The sequence below is a fragment of the Gekko japonicus genome, unplaced genomic scaffold (assembly GCF_001447785.1).
Source record: "Gekko japonicus isolate JY-2015 unplaced genomic scaffold, Gekko_japonicus_V1.1 scaffold25, whole genome shotgun sequence".
Classification (NCBI taxonomy): domain Eukaryota; kingdom Metazoa; phylum Chordata; class Lepidosauria; order Squamata; family Gekkonidae; genus Gekko; species Gekko japonicus.
In genome coordinates, this window is record NW_015171502.1 from 2,269,734 (window position 1) to 2,275,479 (window position 5,746).

The following is a 5,746-nucleotide window of genomic DNA, read 5'->3' on the forward strand; positions in this document are numbered from 1 at the left end:
GGGGGAGAGAGACCAGATCTCTAGGTAATGTGTCTTGGCTGATGGTTTGGAGAAGGATCTGCTAACCGGTGTGTGCAGTTTCGGGCTTGCTTCCACCCTGCCGTGGCATGCTGGGTGTCTTCTGCACAGCCAAGGGGGTTGCAAGGAGCGCGGGGAGGTTGGAAGGGTGCAAAGGGGTGATGGGGGGGGGGAATCAGAGTCGAGGGGCGAGTGCCCTTGAATGGGACATGGCAGCCGCTGGGCAGCCTGCCAAGCTGCCTGCAACCCGGAGGCGGGGTCTCTGTGCCTGACGGAGGGGGGAAATCGACTGCCGGTTCCAGATCTGCTGTGTGTTCCTAGAGAGTCTGGCCGAAGGGCATTTCCGGACAGACGCCGAGCCTTGTGGTCTGCTCTGGGCCCAGAAGATCTGGGGAAATGGCCCCAACAGAGACAGGTTCTAGACCTTTGGCAGATCTGTTCCCTGCTGGCAAGGTTAATAACTGAAACGTCCACACCCACTTTTCCAGAAATAACATAGTATCGTAAGAACAAAAAAAAAGAGCCCTGTGTGATTCATCTAATCCAGTGTCCTGGTTCCAAAGAGAGTCTATTAAATGCTTCTGAGAAGGCAGGCATGGAATTCTGCGGCTTTTGGGGTTGTGTGTGTTCAGGTAGATTGCCTCTGAACAAGAAGGTTCCATTTAGCTATTACAGCAGACAGCTGCTAATAAGTTCTTCTGTTGTGGTTGTGTAGCCTTTATAAGGGCATCTAAGCTAGTGGGTGTCTCCACTTCTCGTGGTGGTGAGTTCCATAGGTTTAACTATTCAGTGTGCAATGAAGTGCTTCCTTTGGTCTGCTGGGGGTGTGCCGTCAAACCAACTTTGTTGTGTGTCAGTATTACAGCAGAGAGAGAATATTCTCCAGCCATGCTGTTCATTATTATTTTGTAAGCTGCTACCATGACTCCCCCAAAAAGCAATACCCCGCCAACCCTAAAATCCACAATTGCTTTAGCCTTTCCTCGCAGGAAATCATCCCGAGCCCCCAACATTCTGAGTTCCAATCCTGTGTAATAAATTCCACTGTGCTTAAATAGCAAGGTGCTGGGGCGTAAATCTTTGTACGCCTTATACTTCGGAAAGGCTGTGTCTATACACCCCAGAATGGCTGGTTGCAGAGATGCAGGCACTCTACAAATGCTCAGATGCCCTGTTGTCTTCTTTGTCGTTATTTCATTTTTCTCCGAGTTCAGTTCTAGCTGTACCAAATCTGTGTAGAAACCACACCCACTTCCTCCCCCTGGTATTAGAGGTGTGAAGTCTTGGTTTGATTCCCCACTCTTCCACATGCAGCCAGCTGGGTGTCCTTGGGTCAGTCACAGTTCTCTCAGAGTTGTTTTCTCAAGAGCAGTTCTCTCAGAGCTCTCTCAGCCCCACCTACCTCACAGGGGGTCTGTTGTGGGGAAGGGAAGGGGGTTGTAAGCCACTCTGAGTGAAGGGCGGGGAATAAATCTCCTCCTTCTCCTTCTTGAGAGCCAGTTTGGTGTAGTCATTAAGTGTGCGGACTCCGATCTGGGAGAACTGGGTTTGATTCCCCACTCCTTCACTTGCACCTGCTGGATGACCTTGGGCAAGCCACAGTTCTGTCAGAGCTGTTCGTGAAAAAGAGCAGTTTCTGTCAAGAGCTCTGTCAGCCCCACCTACCTCACAGGGTGTCTGTTGTGGGGAGGGGAGGGGAAAGGAGTTTGTAAGCCGCTCTGAGACTGCTTTGGGTAGTGAAGGGCGGGGTATAAATCCAAACTTCTCCTCTTCTCCTTCTTCCTTGGTGTATTCATGTATGTGTGTTGGGGGAGTAGTATTCTGTCCATGGTCAAAGGCACCCTTTTTAAAGAGGAGATACTGTAGCATCATTCATTTTATTATTTACATTTTTTGTAGTCCGCCTTTCTCCCTGAGACTCAAGGCGGATTACACAGTATCAGTCAATGCAATCGACAGGATGGGACTTCCAGGAAGCAATGTGATAGGACTCTGGAGATCTGAGACAAAGCAGAGAGCCGAAACAAAGCTGAAACAAAGCATAAGCCTCAACGTGACACTATTAAAACAATGCAGAAATTTCATAGAAGGCTAATACGTACAGTGACAGACAGTACATACTATGAAGAATCGTATAGTCCACAGTCCCTTTCCCTAAGCATCTTCCTGAACCGTTCTGCTATAGTTATAGCCCTACTACCTGTGCAAGAATGCCCGCCTGAATAATTCAGTTTTGCAGTTTGCGGAATGCCGGGAGAGTGGGATCCTTCCTGATCTAGCTTTGGGCGGGCCATTCCATAAGATGGGGGCCACAGTCTCTACACCCTGTTGTTGGTCCTCCAGAGGGCGGGCCATTCCATATGGTGGGGGCCACACCCTGTTGGCCCTCCAGTGGGCGGGCCATTCCATATGGTGGGGGCCACAGCGGAGAAGTCATGTATACGGGATGCCCTAAACAGCCTGGGACCCTCATACCTTCAGGACCACCTCTCCCGGCATGATCCTCCCTCTGTCTTCTCCAGTCTTCATCTCGGAATTTATTGACAGTCCCTGGTCCACGACCTGCCCGCCTTGTGTCAACAAGGGCGAGGGCCTTCTCAGTAGTGGCCCCTGTCCCATGGAACCAGCTGCCCGAAGAGGTGTGTGCCTTGCGGGACCTCCCTAGGTTCCGCAGGGCATGCAAGGCTGCTGTTTTTCAAAAGGCCTTTGGGTGATTGTGATCCACCAGGCAGCTGGTATGCTTCAGCTGTGTCTTCATCATCCACGCATCCTACCCTGCTTGATGGTGGATAGATTTTAATGGTGTATTTTATATGCCGTTAGCTGCCCTGAGTCCCATTCAGGGGAGAGGGAGCAGGATATAAATTTGGTAAATAAACAAGGGCAGCTGTTGATTTTGCTCATTTGCAGGGTGCCACCCGCACAAGGCCCCGCTCAAATGAGTGAAGCTGTCATGCCTGAGAGCGAACCATTTCAGCTCTTCCCTCTGCCAGGAATTTGGGGGCAAAGTGTGACCTTGTGCTGGAACTCCAGATGTCTAATTTGCCCCCTAAAAAGCCAGCCTGGCTGCGTGTTTGTGTGTGGGGGGTCTGATATGAATCAAGGACTGTGATGCTGTGGAAGGGGAGGATTTAAATCTTCTCTTCTGTGCAATTTCCATGATCAAAATCTTCCCCATTGTGCTGTTTCCCTGATCAGAAGTGCTCCCACTGGGTTGCTTTAAGTCCCGATGGGGGGTGGGGAAGGCAGAGGTATTGTTTGCCTTTCCCCCCCTTTTGGGACTTAAAGCAGCCTTAAAGGAGGACATCTCTGAACAGGGAAATAGCAGGGAGGGGAATACTTAATGCTCATTCCTGTGTAGATTCACCCTCCCCCAGGTGTTTTAAAGGCCAAATTACATGCTTGGGGTTCAAAATACTTTAGTTCTCCAGCAAGCAACTATACCTCAACCTTTCCCCCTGTCTGGCGTCTTCAAAGACGGGATGAATCATCCAGACCTGCCCTATAGGGTTGTTGTAAGGCATATCATGAGAATGTGGGTGAAGCTCTTTGAACCCTGTAAAGCACAATAATACAAAGCAAGCAGCGCTATTCTCAAGCTGGTGCTGAATTTTGTGAAGGCGTTGAATATTTCAAGTCTTTATAGCGTTAGCACCCATGTTTTTCAGCCCCCAAAAATTGGCTCCCGAAGTGGCTTAAAGCAATTCATACAGAAATCAAACAGGATTTAAAAAGTGGTTGGGTAGAAACTGCTGCCGATCACATTTGGATCCCATCTTCCTTACATCTCGGAATTCAAGACATCTGATTGGGTTCCCAGGGATCTCCCATCTTGGCCCTGACCAGACCCATTTCTGCTTAGCTTTAGTGAGGTGCCTGAAGACCACAGCCGGGGACCATTCTGGATCCAGGAATGATGGCGGGTGATGCCTGGTTGCCACTTCTTTCTTCTCTGGCTTTGCAGTTGGAAGCCAGCCTGGGGGGGTCCTCTGCTGCGTCGAGGCATGATGGAAGGGCCCCTGACTAGGGATGGGCACAAACCAGGAAAATGCAGTTTGGTTCATGGCATGCCTGGTTCACCAACCATGAACCATCACAAACTTTTAGTGGCCAAACAAACTGGTTTGTGAGGTTCATGACGTGGTAGGAACCCCCCCCCCCCAGCGTGCTAGAGACATCAAACTTGCAGAGAATCTCTGGCTGACTCTACCTGCCCTCTACCTAGCCTGTCTGGAAATGTATCCATTCATGAACCACAACTAACCTCCATGAACTGCTGGAAAGTTCATGCTGGTTGACCTACTATAAACTGCGAACCATGAACTGGCTGAAATTCGTCATGAACTTTAGTTTGTGAGCCAGTTTGTGCTCATCCCTATGCCTGACTCCTGCTATGGTGGGGTTGGATCCAGGCACAATGGAAGTAGATAGACACAGGGGATTAAATAGATTCATGGAGGAGAGGTCTATCAGTGGGTACTAGCCGTGGTGATTGAGGGGAACCTCTACATTCATGAGAGGAAGACCTTGGCCTCTTATGCCCTGTTGTTGGCCCTCCGTAGGAACTGGTTGAGGCCACTGTGTGAGACAGGATGCTGGACTAGGTGGACCCTCACTGGTCTGACCCAGCAGGGCTCTTTTCTGGTGTTCTTAATGAGAGGAAGGCCTCGGCCTCTCTGCCCTGTTGCTGGCCCTCCAGGGGAACTGGTTGAGGCCCGTGTGTGAGACAGGATGCTGGACTAGGTGGACCCTCACTGGTCTGACCCAGCAGGGCTCTTCTGATGTTCTTATGAGGGGAAGGCCTCGGCCTCTCTGCCCTGTTGCTGGCCCTCCAGGGGAACTGGTTGAGGCCCGTGTGTGAGACAGGATGCTGGACTAGGTGGACCCTCACTGGTCTGACCCAGCAGGGCTCTTCTGATGTTCTTATGAGGGGAAGGCCTCGGCCTCTCTGCCCTGTTGCTGGCCCTCCAGGGGAACTGGTTGAGGCCCGTGTGTGAGACAGGATGCTGGACTAGGTGGACCCTCACTGGTCTGACCCAGCAGGGCTCTTCTGATGTTCTTATGAGGGGAAGGCCTCGGCCTCTCTGCCCTGTTGCTGGCCCTCCAGGGGAACTGGTTGAGGCCCGTGTGTGAGACAGGATGCTGGACTAGGTGGACCCTCACTGGTCTGACCCAGCAGGGCTCTTCTGATGTTCTTATGAGGGGAAGGCCTCGGCCTCTCTGCCCTGTTGCTGGCCCTCCAGGGGAACTGGTTGAGGCCCGTGTGTGAGACAGGATGCTGAACTAGGTGGACAATTGGTCTATTCCAGCAGGGCTCGTCTTATGTTCCTAAGTATGCCTGGCTGCTGCCTTCCTTCCTTCTAAAGACAGCTGGGAGCTGGAGGGAGGAGCTGAGCTCTGGCTGGATCCAGACACGATGGAGGGTTTGCTTCCTCTCCTATCTCTGATGGCTGCGTTCATGGCCGCTGGAAGAACGGGGCGGGATTCAATTGGGAATGGACCTACGTATAACGGAGAGTGGGCTAGTTGCTGCCTCTTTGTCCTCTGGGAAAAGTTAACGCATGACATACCAGAAATGCATTCTATATATCTTATTTTCAAATTGCGAGGAAGGGGCCCTGTTGGCCAAGAAAGACTTGCACTTTCCCCATAGGTTGTAGAGGATTCTGGGAAATGTTTGAGGGTGCAGTCTCAGACCATGGGGGCACTGGCCTTGTGGGGCCTCAGT